Below are 16,085 nucleotides of genomic sequence, written 5' to 3' on the forward strand. Positions count from 1 at the left end.
TCCAATTATCAGGAAAAAAAAAAAAAAAAGACTTGGCATTGTAAGGCATTTTGGAAGGTCTGTCCTGATGTCACAGGTGTCACTAGAGCATGTCTGGATTACACAGGAATTGCCATAAATTTGTGATCTCTGCTGCTGTCCCTTATTCCTCTACTGGGGTAACATTTGGGCAATTTCAGAATTCTGGTTTGGAAATCTGTGTCCTGGGAGCATCTCCCACCACAGGGGGGAAGAATTCTCTTCTCTTACTGCTCCTGTGCTCCACATGATTTTCCAGAAGGATTTTCTTTGTGTGATCCTGCTCTGTCCTAACCAAGGGGTTTCCCCAGGTGCATTGGGTACCAGTGGCTTCCATGTAGTGTAGGGTGGGAGTTGTGGGTTTATGTCACCTCTCACTCAAAAAGTGCAAAGACAGAAAGCACTGAAAGAAGAAAAATGTAGCCTACAGATACATTAAAATATATATATGCTTTCACACACTTCTAAAAATTACAAGTGGACCAGGAGGAGGCAGGAATTTTATTTATATTTTAATTTTTAATAGAAAAATACTGTCTTGCTATTCTGAATTTTAAGGTGCTCAGAGTTTGTGAGGCTTTTGGTTGGTGATTCAACATTTTAATTTGCATGGGAGTGTGATTTTTCACAATTATTTTGTCTGAAAACCTGTGTCATAGCAAAACAAGTTAATAACTCCACTGAAATAATGTACCCTTTTGTCTGGGTTTTTTTCCCCAAAAATATCTTATTCACTCTTTTAATGCAAGAAATGAGATCATAATGAAGTGAAATGGAGATTTTATTGATCCTAAAGCATATTTGCTTAGCACTGGGCAGAATATAAAGAGAAGGAAAAAAAAAAATTGGGCTAATGTTCATCATTGGAGTTGCTACCAAGATGTGGTGAGTGACTGAATATTTCTCTTAGATTGAGGAGGATGCTGAATTCTCCTAGCTTGAAAATAACCTGTGAGTGTTGTGCCAGAGGTTCTTTAGCTCCAGAGCCACTGTTTACAGTGTTTGCTGTGTGTATTCTCCAAAATCTATCTGATCTTGATATCTAATGCACCCAGCAAATATTTTACTGCCAGCTGGCAAAAAAAAATAAAATGAGTGCAATGTGATTTTGGGGTCACATTTAGAGTAATGACATAGCTGTGGAGTGTGGCTTTACCAAAGCATGAAGGGGGTTGTACAGAACCTTCAACAGCAGAACAGCTGGGAATAAATGAATTTTCTGCCTTTATGTCTGGCTGGGCCATTGCTGAGGTCATAATTCTACCATTCAATAAGATATTTATAATTTTTAAGATTAAACATGGAATGGAGCAGAACAGTCCCACATTTGGGGACCCAGATTGATCCTTGGATACACAAATGCTGGGGAAAAGAGACAGAGGCTCTTCCATGCCTGGAGCTTGTGCCCTGCCCAGGTCTGAATCCATCAGCAGGGACACTGAATGTACCCAGGAAAGGCATAAGAATGGCAATTTCACAAAAGAAAGAGGAGACAAAAGAAAATTGGTTCAAAACAAGCATCTGAACAAATGGGAACAAGCTGACTACTTCATTTTGGAGAAAAGTCTGTGGCTGTTTCCCCAGCTGCAGGAGGGAGCTGAGTGCCTTAAATGCAGCTTATAGAATGTACAGAAGAAAGGGGCAAATGGGATTGAATTGCTGCTTTGGAAAGAGCCAAACATTTCTGTTTTTACTGCAGTAGGGAGGCCAGGGAGCAGGCACACTGCTCTGCCCTGATGCTGCTGCTGCTGCTCCATCTCCTTTTCCAAGAAGGAAGGATTGCTGTTAGGAGCAGTATTGGAGGGAAAATGATGCCTTGGGTTTTAGCTTTTATATATTTCAGACTCTCTGCTGCTTGGTGTGTAACTGAAACTTCATATTAGGTGTTAGTAAATTCTCTTCACAGGGGAGTTGGACAAAACAATCCCTTCCCAGCTGGAAAATCAAAGACAACTGGTACCCAAAAAGTATAAACAGAGAAAGGAAGGGGGCTGAGAATTCATAGCCTGGGGCTGTGGCTGGATAATTAACCCCAATGTGCAGATGAACCAAAACTATAAAACTTATAAAAGTGTGAGAGCTCATGACTGGGATCTATCTTGGATTTGATTTGGGTGCAGCCCTGGCCAGGCTCTTGCACTGCCCAAGGTGAATCCTTTCAATAAATTCCTGTTTTATCCCTTTTCCTCTGCCTAGTCTCTGCTCCAGATCAGCCTTTCCAGGCATCAATATCAGTAGTTGCTGCAGCTGACACATAAATTGTGTTTTCTTTTTTTTTTTCCCAGTTCTGGTTCAACATGAGCTGGGTTAGAGGCAGTGCTGGGAAAGGCCTTGAGAAAAGGAGAGGGAAAACTTGGGAAGCAAAATTTCTTGCTGGGAAGTGAACTGCAGGCTTTTTTTGGGAAGTTGTGCTGTACAGATGGCCTTTTCCATCTGCAACCACCTGCTGTGGAGCCTCCAGCTCGTGCCTGAAATCAGCTAATGTCTACCCATGGCTTCCCAGAGCATGGAATTTACATCCAGAAAGTTTAGAAAGGTTTAATGAAAGGAAGAATCTTAGTAACTCTATGTTGCAGGATTTTTTTTTTTTTTTAATGTTTTTTTTTTTTTTTTAGTGGGCCTGATTTAAAATAGATTTTAACAGAGAAACTGAAGGGGTCAAAAAGTGCTAAACAGAGACAGCAATGAGTAGTCAGGGCAAATTAGTCTTAATCTAATTTAGACTTAAAACTATTCTTTTATAATAGCTGCTATGTCATGAAACATCAGTCTCAAAGGTCCCATTTTTGAACAGCTGAAATTGTTCTAGTGTAACAATGGGGGTTAGTATAGGCAATTACATTGCTCCATAAAGATGAAAAATGGCCTTTTGAAGAGGTAATTCAGATATTCTTGAGTGACAAGTGCCATCAAAGAGCTTTTTTCACTCCAGCATGGGATGCACTAATCAAGGTGTGCCTGGTGCATGGCAAGCAGGCCCCTGGCAGGTTCTGTGATTTTGGCCATGAACTGACCAAAGACATTTTCTCCCTGGAGTGCTGCATGTCCAGCATCCTCCATGAACATTAAACTCAGCCAGTGAACAGCAGAGATTTCCCTGTTTTACAGCCAGACCAGCAGCCTTCTCTTAGCACGTTCAGAATCTCCCCAGGTCTCTAATGAGACAAAGAAAGTGAGCAGAGTGGCATCTTTTCCTCCATTCTTGCATAATTTACTCTTATTCAGCCTGCTCTTTGAGCATTCATATCCCTTTCCTTCTTTCCATTTTGGATTTATTCAGTTCAAACTTCTATTTAATCAGGTGCACTAATCCTTGGAGGCTTTTCTTTCTACATCAAGGTAGTCTCACACTGAAACTGAATTTCATTGAATTTTGTATTTGTTGAATGTTAAAAGTAAAGATTACTAAGATCTTAATATAACTAATTATTATTTTAGCTAAAAATTTACTTATTACTTTTGCCATTATAGTTAAGGTATGGATGTGTAATCAGTAGTTAACTAAATTTAAGTAGGTTAAGATAAGTAGATACTGTACATTTGTATTTCAAAATGGGTAAAACCACCAAAGTTCCATGTGTTTTGTACAGTTCTTTCCCAGTAAATATCACACAGATAAATTTAAATGTTTGTATGCAGGCCTTCTGACTTCCATTGGTCCCAAAAATGATAAATGCCCAGAGGTGCTGGCAACAAAATGCCAAAGTTATAAAGGAGATTATTCTTATGAAAGCCTGTTTGGAAGAACAGATTAAATAGTTTCCTCATGTATACAACTGGAAAAAAAGTTTGCATCTATTATTAATTTCAAACAACATCTTTTTCTTCCTATTTGCTGGATGATTTGCTAGTTTTGCTGCCTAGGAAGAAAGAACATTAAAAGCAGTTCTGTTATCTATGAGAGAAGTTATTTCTGAGTGTGCATTTTCTTTAGGCCAATGCCAGTGTGAGATGTGTACAAAACCACACCTGTGCACTGGAATTTACCTGGCTAAAGAGAAATACAGGAGAAGGGAGAGCTCCTAAACTAAACTGTGTATGATTGAGGTTCACATTCCACTCAGATGCTTTGCTTTATTTCTGCCTCTCTTTTTCCCCCTCCCCAGCTTGAGATTTATGAGCCATTGGAAGCTTTTCTGACTGCTCCTGAAAAGGATTCATGGCTGCTCATGCTCACAGCATCCAACAAATCACTCATTTCACAACGTTCATTCCTCCCATCAGAGGGGTATTCTTCATTTTCTGCATGCCCCTTGCATTTCATTACAGTAATTTGAAGGGTTTTGCATACCAGCCTCGAGAGAAAAATATTTTATTTGTTGTTGGTTTGAAATGTGGATTTCATCAGCTCTGGTCCTCTTTTTATTTGTCACTACAGCATGAAAAATAGTGAAATGCAACTACACATTAAACTGAAGGCTAATTTACAGGTTCTATTTTTTGGAATAGTTGATTTTTACCTTGAAGAAGGACAGACTTAACTGACCTGATGATTTCCCTTGTGGCTCTGTTTTCTCTGCTTCTGTGATAGAATGAATATTCATGGGGGGAAATGCATTTTGACACCTTTGATCAGATGTTTTGCATTCAGCAATTTTATTTTTTTATTGGTATTCTTTGCAGTTTAGAAAAATGTCATCTATTTTGTTTCATGGTGGAGATAGTTGAATGTAAGCTCTGCATGGGAAGCATTGGGGTTTCCACAGTGCCAGATGACAAATAGATGCATTTAAAATACTACTTATGGGTAGAAAATTGTGCTTTTCTTTGGGAAAACAGGGCAGATATTTAATTTATCCCTTGGCCTCCTCTCTGTCTAGATTTGGGAAGACCACAACCTTTCCTGTGTCTCCTTATGTGGGGAGATGGGAGAGATACACATCCTGAAATATTCCTCACTATTTAATACTCCTCATGCTCTCTAAGTTATAAACCAGATAACATTCATTTGCACTTTTATTAGAAGCAGACACACAAATTTTTTTCTCTTCAGCCTCTTGGGTGTGATTCAGCTTGGTTATTCCTCCAACACTGGGTGAAAGACCAGTCTAATGGAATTTCTCATCCCCACCAATGTCCTGGGGAGAGGATGCAAGAAATTCATCATCTCTCTCCCCTGACAACTCCATTTCCCCCAGTCAACAGAAATAGTAGTTACACCCTTTTTCTCTTTGTGGTAAAACTCTGATCAGGTGTTTGTTGTGTCTCTGCTTGTGACCTTGTTTCAAACCATCCCTGAAGGGAGCAGGTTCTTCCATCTCAGCCACCCACAGCTCCAGATTGTTTCCTGCCATTTGCCCTTTGCACACAGGGGCTTTGTGGAACTCTCTTTGAAAATACTTTCTTGAGTGGGTCTTCAGCATTTCTGCTGACAGATTTGTGTGTGAGAAATTGCTTGATGTTGATATTGTGGGGTTTCCCTTGTTTTTATTTGATAGAATTGATCCTAATTCATTGTACCCCCTTTGTTTTTTCACTATTTTACTGGTAAACAGGTGTATTATGACCCGAATTCTTATAAGCCAGTTCTCTTTATTTTCAGTTTTCTCCTTTATTGCCTTTTCAAGCCCTTTTAATTGCACACTGGGCTTATATTAATTTTTTTTTTTTCATCTTCTTCAGGTCTGCTGTCCAGAAGTCCTACACCTGCTACACCAGAGTCTGTCAAAGCAGTGCTGGGGTGCTCAGGGCTTGCCCAGTGAGTGCTCCCTAAGAATCTGAGTTATGGGGGACAGGAAACTCCTACTTCTCTTTCTCTGCTTAATTCCAGACTTATTTTAAATTTGTTCTTTGCTACTGTCCTAGATCATATTTATTTTAGCCAATCTACTTTACCAGTGCTCTGTAATTTATTTTTTTTCACAATTGCCTTCTAATCGGGCATATCAATATATTCTACAAGTAATAGATTTTTCAGAATTCAGAATGAATATAATATATTATATCAATATATTGATATATCTTGAAGTTTGTGGTCCACTGTAAAGCAAAAGAAATGGAGGAAAGAAAGGACTAGCTGTCTAAGATGTGAAAGTGCTGATTTCATTCACATGCCTGAGAAAAATGACTTTGTGAAGGTTTTTATTTGGGGCTGGGTGATGGCTTGACACTAAATGAGCCAGTAAGGAATCCTTCTTTCAGTGACTCTCTAAAAGCCCCATTAATTCTACTTTTAGAGACAGAAATTTCTAAATCTTCCAGGCCATATGTTTAGCTTACAACCTCATTTGTTATCAGACACAACAGGTCTATTTAATATTCTTTTACTGTGTGGTAAATGTGTGCAAACTGCTATTGCTGGAGAGGTGAGAGGGTTTTATATGCCAACAGAGCTTCATTTTTATAGGAATTCTCTAAGTACTCTGCACTGACCAGTGCATGAGGAAGTTTGGACTTAAAACCATGTATTGATGAAGAAAAACAAAAAGCTTTTCCTCCCCATGCAGATCTACCAGGAGGAAATTTATTTTTGTTTGGTGGAAAAAGTTGTATGATATTGCCATTAAGAAGCTGCTGAATCAGACATTTCTGACATTTTTGCAACTTGATTAAGCTTATGCCATAATTGAAGAAATCTGCCACTTTTTTTGCAGATATTACACTAATGTTTCTGAGACATGTGTCCCCAATCTGTTACTGAATCACATTCTTGCACAAATGTAAGTCCCAGGTGTGTTGCTACACTGGTGTTTTTAATTGCATTTTATTTACTGTGCTCCAGAATTATCATTTTGCTCTCATCAACACTTATGGTTAATTGAATATACAAAAAACTAAATTCATTAAGATTAAACCACTAAGTGTGGGGCTTGTTCCATGCCTTCATATCTATGATTCTGAAAAGCTTGAGGTTAAATATATGTTGACATGAGTTCTGAGTTTATCTTCTGGAGCAAACTGTGTTCCTCTTTTGCCTTGAAAGGTATTTCATTCCTCTCAAGATCAGGTGATGAGATCTCTGTGCCTGACAAGTAGAAAATTAAGACAATTGTATTTACAATTAGAGTGTGAAGTTCCATTGCAGGTGACATAGGAAGGAATGTGGAAAACGAATCCTGCCCCTTTGCTTGTGTTTGAAGGGTAAGATAAATGTAGTTTGCCAACTGTGAGGGGTCCCCTTGAAACCAGTGATGCCACTTGAGGTAGAAAACACCAGAACAAGCAGAAAATTATGCAAAATTTGCTAGCTGAAACATTGGTAAAAGTAAGATGGGATACACCAAAAATCAATGTTCATGTGCTAGTGTTATCATTCTAAATATTTCAAATTACTCTGATTTCCCCTCCTGCCTGGAATGTTGACTGGTGAGTGGAGCTGAATTAAACTCTGTTACACACAAAAAGTTATTTGAGAGATGCTTGGTTGCAGTTGTCCCTGCTGGACTATTGAATTTCTCTGCTAACTCCAATCTAGGTACTTGAAAATCAGCAGATTGGAGATTATGCACAGCAGTGGGTACTTGAGAGTCTGTGGCTATTTATGCTTTTGGGTGTCCTGGAAAATAATTTAGTGAATGACAGGTCTGGAGTGATGGCAATGTGTGTGAGCAGTCAGCTGGGAAAAAAGAGAGCCTGCTTACAGGAATTATAAATGAGAACAACTGTTTGACTTGAGGAGAACAAAATGAGCTAAAAATACAGCCCAGGAATAAATGGACACAAATAAAGGCAGCCAGTTTGGACTTGATAATAGTTTTGTCTTCAGTAAACACTCTTAAGCTCGTGCTCCCAAAGGAGTGAAAATAATACAAAGGTGAAATCTAAACCAAGTGAGTCACCCATCCATCCTGGATGGATCTCAGAATGCTGTGCCTGCCTGGGAATGGGAGAAGAAAAGAGCAGCCCCAGGGGAGGTTTGGTGTCTTGGCTGCTGAGGGCAAAACAGAGCTCACAGATCTCTGGTGCAGCAGATGAGAGTTGTGCTGCACACAGGGAAAATGAACCCAGCAAGGACACAGATAAGAGGGAGAGCTGCCAGCATGAAGGGAGGTGGCTGCTTGGCTGTGGTACAGCCTTCCTTTTGATTGACACTGGAAAACATCCCTGACTGGGGTGGAACATGAGTCTTTTCTGTCTGTGACATCTCCTCTGTGAAACCTCCCAGTGCCCAGCAGGGGGAAACTGCTTTGTCTTTGGCTGGTGCAGAACAAGGTTTCACAGGCCTTGGGCAAACTGAACATAATTTGAAACCAGGCATTCATCTGCTGGCTGCTGTTCCTCATCTCTTCTTCCCCTGTGATTATTGAAGCCTTTCTTATTGACTTCTTCCTGGTGGTGATAACTTGGACTTTCCTGCCTGTGGTTTGTTGCTGGATCAGACTGGAGCACTTGAACACCTGTAGTTATGTTTTACAAAAGCTGCAGTTCAGCCACAAGAGCTTTAACTGGTGAAGTCTCCCACAGTGAACTTCTTAGGAAATATTTTAATCCAATTTCATTGGATTAGCAGCATGTATACAAAGCAGCAGGTGATCTACTGGCTGTAATGGAGTATTTATTTCCTGTTGCTCAGGTTCACAGGGACATTCTGAAGTTCCTTTCAACCTGATTTATCTTTTAGTCCTGAGTTTTAGTCATGCTTCCATATAGGACATCCTCCTCAGCTGGGTGTCACTGGAAAGGAGAAGCAGGCAGGAGAAGAGAGAAACAGGAACATTTTTTAAATTTTGGTGGTTTAAAGTCAACCTTCCTCAAGCTATTTCATCTTTCTAAAAGCAGTACTGCTTGTACTGAATTAGAAACTGATTAACACATCAGTTACATTATAAAACAAACCCAAACATCTCAGGAATAAATTTTTCTTTGGGAAATCCCCCAGCAAGTCAAGAAACTCCCATAACTCATCCTGGTGACAGGCATTGTTGACCTTGTTTAGCAAATATAAGCTGATTTCACCCAAGCACTGCCAAAGAACTTACCAAATAACCTGCATTAACATCTCTCTGGATTTAAATATGTGAGTAAGGACAAAAAAAGTTGTACAAATGCTACAAAAGCCTGACAGCAAAACCAATATAAAGCCTTTGAATAATTGCTTCTGTGCTAGGTCTTTGTTCTTTCATAAAGTGCTGAGCACATGTGCACAAACACCCACAGTCTTATCCAGCAGGACGACAGGAACACAAAAGCTGAACACAAACCAAGCCCCTACAGGGGAGCAGAGCAGGGTAGGATCATTAAAACAGCTTGAGCCATTTGTACTGCCTTCTTTTCTGAGGAACAAAGGCAGCTCATTCATTTGGTGCACAGCAGCAGAGGGAAAGGGTAACAGCATCCTCTGCCAGGTGCTGGTTTGGCAGGCACTGGGCTGGGCTTGCACCTGCAGCCTGCCAGGTCCTGACAGCCCAGATTGCAGATTTCACTCTGCCACTGGCAGCAAAGGGAAGGGTCCTGTGAAGGGATATTTGAAGATGCTGTGCCAACAGCATCTCTTAAATGTCCATCATTACAGCTCCTGGGTGTTAGGGGACAAATATTGTATGAGAAATGCTGAAAGGAATAGAGACACTACAAATAACAGCTTAGTTTTTAAAACTGCTCCTCCCTCTGTCAAAAACCCCAGAAAACCCCCTCAAAAACCAAAAAGTAAAACAAACAAAACAAGAAAGAAAAACAGAACAAACAAGCAAAAAATCCCTGGGAAACTTCCTGAAGAGATGTAGTTGCCTGAGGCAAGAATTTAGGAGGTCTTGCTTGCTTGGAGCAGAGGATGAACAAAGGAAGGGAGTGAGGTAATTTCACACCTCTGTTTAAGGAGCTGATCTGAATGGGGATGAAATTTTAAAGCCTATGTTGCTGTAATTCCCTGATACTTTGCCCTAGGAGGTGGGTGCTGGTTTTGGTGGCTGATATTTGTGTGTTGACTACAGTCTGTTGTGCCATCTTGTGTCTTTAGGTGACCCAGTCGTGAGACTGTGCAGCCAGAGGAGTCTTTGCTTTAATTACCAGAATTACCCAGAATTTGCTTTGGGGTTCTTTGCCCTGAGAGTTTTCACTTCTGTAAAATAGATCCAATGCAGGACCCCATTATTCTGTGACCAGCTGAGCTTGGATATTGATGTTATATTAATATGACACCAAATATAAAACAATTTCATATTGGTTTTGTTATTCCTGGCACAACAAATGATTGCTGGAACATCACTGTAAAAATTTAATTTGACTGAGTAGAATCTTGTTCACTTCCCCTGTCTCAATGGCTGTGAAAAGCTGGAATCAATCCATCACCCTTTTATCAAAATCTACACCCCAAAAAGATTCAGATGTAAAGCTGTTACTGGATACAAAGGTGTTCACACACTCCACCCCCAGACCTTGTTACTTGGTGTTAACTGCATTAACACATCAACAATAATTCATTCTCCCTTCAGTCAAGGTAAAAAGCCTGTCTGGATTGTAAATACCATCACTCTCCTGAAGCAATCAGACACCTCGTTCCAGACTGTCCAGGACAAAGGGCATTAAAACCTTCCTGTCTCATTTATCTTGCTATTACTTTGTTTATTTAGCATTCCATTGGCTTTTTGTGGCTCAGGAGAATTGGATCCGTGGAAACAGGGAGGGGAAGCTGAGGTTTCAAGCACTGACTTGAGTTGAGAGGGGAAAGTAGGAGTGGTTATTGAGCTCATCTGGGATGTTGGAGGGAATTTGAGAGAGGACAGCTCTGATTTCAGGAGAGTGACCCAGGCACTGGGCTATGGATTGATGAGGAGCAGAGACCTGGAGGGATTTCAGAGCAAATAACAAACAATTAACCATCTAAATACTGTATAAAAATCTGTTCTTCAGTCTCCTGCATGGAGAATGAAGGTGACAGGGCCAGTGTGCAGCTACTGTGAGGACACATTTCTCTCCTCAGAAGAAAATGCTGGATTCTGCTACAGCAGGAAGCAGAGCTGCAGTTAAACCTTCCCAGGAATGTCACCTCCTCTTTTCCTTCCAGACAGTCAATGCCTGTTGATCCCCTTCTTCTGGCACCCTGTTTTAATGATCCCTGGAGCAGGAGAAGAGCAGCCATATGGCTTGCAGCAACTGAGTTCCAGCACAGAATGGAAAAAGAGATTTTTTTTTTTCCCCAGATAATGCTTTAAACCCATTTTATACAGTCTAAGAAAAACTTTGGAAGCTACCAGGCAGTTTAAAAGCAGTGAAAGAGCATCTTGAGAGAGGCCAGCACAGGATTGTGCCTGCAGGACAGTCCCTGACAGCTGCCCCTGGAGAAGCCTCAGTGGGTAGGAAGCAGAAGGCTCAGCCCTGCCAACACCCCAAAGCCTCCTGAAACACCAGATTATTGAGGCAATGAGGTTCTGGCTAGATAGCTGCATCTGAGATGCTCATGGGCATGACTCTCTTTCAGCCCTACCAGACATAATAGAATTTTATTCCTTGAAAGAAAATTTTGTAGCATGTGAAAATGGGGATTGCAATGTAGATGAATGTTTGCTAATAGCAGTGGAATATTGGATTTGGGAATCTAGGAGGGCTCTTCTAGTTTTAAAGACTCATAGTATTTGTAAAATTACTTTATTAAAAAAATCAGTGGGTGTTATGCAGGGACTCTGCTAAATATGAATAATTTAAAGCAGTGAATAATTAAAACCTGTCTGGGAAGAGTTATATAGGTAATTTAAATTTCAGGTATGCACAGAAGAAAATGTGAACACAGAACAATTTGGGATTGCATATTAGATTTGCATTGTTCAAGTGAGTCCTGATCTGAACCATGAGCACTGCACTGTGTGCCACCACCACCAGCAAATCCCAAAGCAATATGAAAATGTGCATTACTCCTGGACTTAATGGACTTTCTCTTCAAAGAAGATGAAGTGACTTTGAAATGGGAACTGCAAGTACACTCCACCTCCTGGGAAAACCACTCTGCCTTTCTTTTGATGTAAAGGTCATTGCAAATTGGGAAGTTTAATTCATGTCCTGCATGTTTTGTGCCACCAGTCATGGTCCCTAGCTGATAAATAAGAAGAAAAGTGAATTTGTTCTTGAAGAGAGGGAGTGAAGAGTATAAAATTGGCCAGGTGCTTCTCATGGGGAGGGTTTAACCACACCTTTAGTTGCAGTGAGCTTTTTATCTATTTTGCAGCAGATGTATTTGTAAGCTACTCATTATTTAGTACAAAGAATGACAAATAACTTATTCAGTGAGGGATCAAAGGGATGACACAGGAAAAGAGATGCAAAGAGATCCTGTATGTAGGATTGCCATTTCTGGGTTGATGGATCAGCTAAAAGAATAGGCTGCTAAATTTGGGTGCAGTAACTCAAGAAATAAAATTATTCTTGCCCACAGGAAGCGAATGAATTTGATTTGTTTCTGCACCTCAAGCACAACAGTACCTGGTTTTGCATTAAAAAGTCAGAAACAAATGAAATTCCTGTAAAAGATTCATGTTAGCAAGTCATCAACTGAAAGAAAAGGTGGAAGAGAGAGAGAGACAGTGACATGGCAAAGAAAATAAATTTCAGAAATTTCCATTGCACATGAACAACAGATTTGCTTTCAGAAGCTCTAGTCCTGCACACAGGATTATTTTGGTAAGGAGAGTATCCAGGGAATTGCTACAATATCTATATGCCAGGCATGAGTAAATGAAGCTTCAGTATTTTCTGGCACATGCATTATCTTTGGCAAATTCTTTTTCTGCCAATTGTGTGAAATTCATATCTGTAGTACACAGAACCATGCATGAGTGAGAGGGTGTGTGAATAGAAAAAGTAAGAATTGACTTGTGTAATGATGTTTAGGTATGAAAGCTACTTTTGCTGAAAAAATGGGTTAAGATGAGGTTGGTTTGTTGATGGATGGATTTAAAAAACAAAATGGCTGAGGGAGAAGCTGAGTTAGTACTGAGAGATGCAGCAAGAACAACCAAAACACAAAGAGAAACAATAATTAATCTTCTAGTCCTTGCTTTCTAATTTGTTCATTAAATATATGTCCTTCCAGATGTATTTCCCTTTTGGAGCAACCCAGATTTGTAGGGGGACTCATACAGTTATTTCTTCCTGAATCAATGTCAAAGTTTTTGGACTTACCTGTTCAAAATAACAGTCAGGGTTGTAAAAAGAATCAGGTTTTGAATGGAATTTTGAGCAAAACTGAAGGGAATGTTCTGAAAAAACATGATTCACACTTAGGTGTTTTGTTTCTTTGTTTCATATTGAATTAAAACAAGGTTTCACAATGTGTTTGCACTGGATTAAAAAAAAAAAAAAAGTGAGAGTTGCATTTCTAATGATACTGCCTACCTTAACCTTAAAAATGTCTATAAAATATTCACTTTTATCCTTCACATGAGGTGCTGCAGCCCCCTGCACTGCATTCAGTATGCAGCACAAATCAAATTCCTAGACAACTGGCTCTGTGTTCCCACTTCCCTTGTTACAATGCAGTGATTCATTTTCCATTAATTTTCACACAGATTATTCTTCCTTGAATATTAACAAGAATGGAGTTAAGACTCAAAACCTAACCCAGAACTTGCAGCAAATAAAAATAACTAGCTTTTTGTCTTAGTGCCATTGATCTTTTGAGTCAATAACTATCTGGCAGAATAAATTCCAAGTGAGTTCAGGCACCTACAGCAGGTGCAGCTCCACCCTTGGTGTTCTCAGCTCTTCCCACAGTGGCAGAAATGAGCAGCAGGGAGTGACTCACCTGAACCTCTCTACAGCAATTATCTGTGATTTAGGCACAGAAAAGCCAATTTCTTCCTGGTGGCAATGGTGGCAGCCCAAAACCCCCAGGCAGAGGCAGACATTCCAGACTGGGATGTGCTGAATGTCCCTGCCTGGGCCATTCACTCAACTGGAAACAATGGTTTATCCTTCTGAGAGGTAAAGATGACACACACACACACACAAAGTTTATTTGCTTTACATGTTATTGCTTCTGTAATAAGACTTTTTACCTCAGGAAATGGATTTTGATTTTTTTTAAGCCAAACTTCAAACCATTTCCCTTAGGAAGTCAAAATTCTTTCCAGTTGTAAGACTCCTGCTCAAGCCCTGTTATGCCAGGATACATTAGAATATCACTTCTCCATATGTGAAAATTATAATTTTCTGCTCACACCCCTGCTTACTCAATTCCTTATGTATGAGTAACTAGATATTTTATTTTGATAGTGATCTATAACCCTTCATTGCTTTAATGTAATTGGAGTTTTCTGTTTTCTGAAAGGGCAGCACTAAAATCAGGACACTGGTAACAGGTTAGTTCTATTCTGTGAGGGTTCAGGTTCTCCCAGGAAAAGAGAGGAACTGAACTGATTTCTCTGCTGCTCTGAATCATGATATTAATGATCTAAGGACTAGAATGGCACTAGAAAATCTGTTTGCAGAGACAGAAGAATAAATTGAAAACTCCACTGTGGTGCCTAAATCAAGAAACTCCTGCAGCTGAGGTGCAGAGTGCTGGTGAAACCTTTAAAAGATTTGATCAGGGAGTGTGGAAGTGTAAATGGCACAAACAGATCAAAGAGCATTTCCCTAAGTTTTGGGAGCTGCTGTGTGAAAATGAACTAATAAAAACCAACATAACATACCTACCAGTAGAACTTTAATTTAAAAAGGGCTGAGCAAGACAAGAAAATGTACTTAGGCATCAAGGTCACTTTAATTTGAGAAGTTCCCCATGTTTCCTGGGCACTGGGGAAATAAGAGCAGCTGGTGGAAAGGGAAAACAAAGAAGTGCTTGCAAGCCCAGGTGGGCAGGCACCCAGTGCAGAGAGGAGGAAAAAGAGCAGCAAGGTGTTTGCCAATAGTGCAATGCAAAGCTTGTGTCACACTGAACAAAGCTGGGATTATTGGCATGTGGGATGCATTCATCACCACCATCAATAGTACTTGTCCTTGCTTGATTTGGAGTCTCTGGTGGATGGGGCTTGGCTGCTGAGCTGCTGCTCTGCCTGAATTCCAGCCTATGTGCAGTTCAGTTATAAGATTCTGAGCAGTCTCCCCAACCTTATGAGTATCCTGCCTCAATATTGAAAGGAAAAAAAAAAAAAAGTCTCTTTGGAACATGCTGTATTGTAAAGCTCCACAGCTGAACGTTCCTGCTGTTTTGTTTCAATGTGCCACTGTTCATCAAAATGTAGCTGCTTATTTTTTATTGCTTAGATTTGATCACATGTTGTTCTGATTTTTTTTTTTTTTTTCCATTTATTGAAAGATGACAGTACAGGAAAAGTTTCATACTTTTTTTTTTTTTTTTTTTTTTTTTTTTTGGCAAGATACACAGACCTGGAGGAATTAATTTCTTTTCTCATACAGGAAAGCTGCCTGCCACCTTGTATCTTTGCCTTGCAATGGAATTCACTCCCAGTTTCTAGCCCAGAGGACAAGCAAAGTTGAAACTCTGGACCTGTTCATTATGCATGCTGCCATTGTGCTTTTTAAAATTAAGTTGAAGTTTTGAAAGCAGGTGGAAGTAACAAGCACATTGATTTAATTTGTATTTCTAAGCTGCTCAGGCTATTTGAAAATCCTCACAAATTCCTTCTGTGTTACTGCAGGTCTGGGATGGACACTGAGGGTAATTTTCAATGCCTTCCCCTGGTCCCCAGCACCTGCTGCTTTTCAGATTTCAACAAAAAATTTCTGTTTGCAGGTCCCCTCCTGCCAGACATTACGAGCTGTGCTCTCCAATGTGTGCCCCACACCAAACAAGTTTAGATTTTGTTATGCATCTGTTGTCTTATATCAAAAGATAAAAACCCTTGCAGCAGTGTTAAAATTGTAAGATTTAAAAGGCATTTCTTTGCTGGGAGCTCCCAGGTGCAGGTGTTATGGGCTATGGGCACACTTGGTATCAGATTTCTACCATGTTTATAAGTTTAACAAATTATAATATCTAATAAACATTGTCCAATTAGAAGACTAGTTATTAGGTAATTTTTCCCCCAGATGCTGCCCCACTGGAGTTGGTCCAGGTCTTCTTTGCCCCATTTATTGTTTCTCCTCAGATTGGAAAACAAAACTTTCTTCCTGTAGGTCCTCTTCTTGAAAAATAAGACTAAATGGTATTTCAGGAATGTGTTAGATTAGCTTAT

The 16,085-nt window shown here is 39.9% G+C and overlaps 1 long non-coding RNA gene across 1 annotated transcript in view; it reads left to right on the forward strand.

Annotated features, from left to right (window-relative positions):
- Positions 1-12,368, forward strand: part of LOC306809842 — a 75,991-nt gene extending 63,623 nt beyond the window's left edge. Inside the window, exons 2-3 of the long non-coding RNA XR_013776314.1 lie at positions 6,612-6,677; positions 11,656-12,368. This is a non-coding gene — a long non-coding RNA (uncharacterized lncRNA). The remainder of the gene's footprint in view (positions 1-6,611; positions 6,678-11,655) is intronic.
- Positions 12,369-16,085: the final 3,717 nt, after the last annotated feature.

This window comes from Erithacus rubecula (genome assembly GCF_903797595.1).
Source record: "Erithacus rubecula genome assembly, chromosome: 1".
Taxonomy (NCBI): Eukaryota; Metazoa; Chordata; class Aves; order Passeriformes; family Muscicapidae; genus Erithacus; species Erithacus rubecula.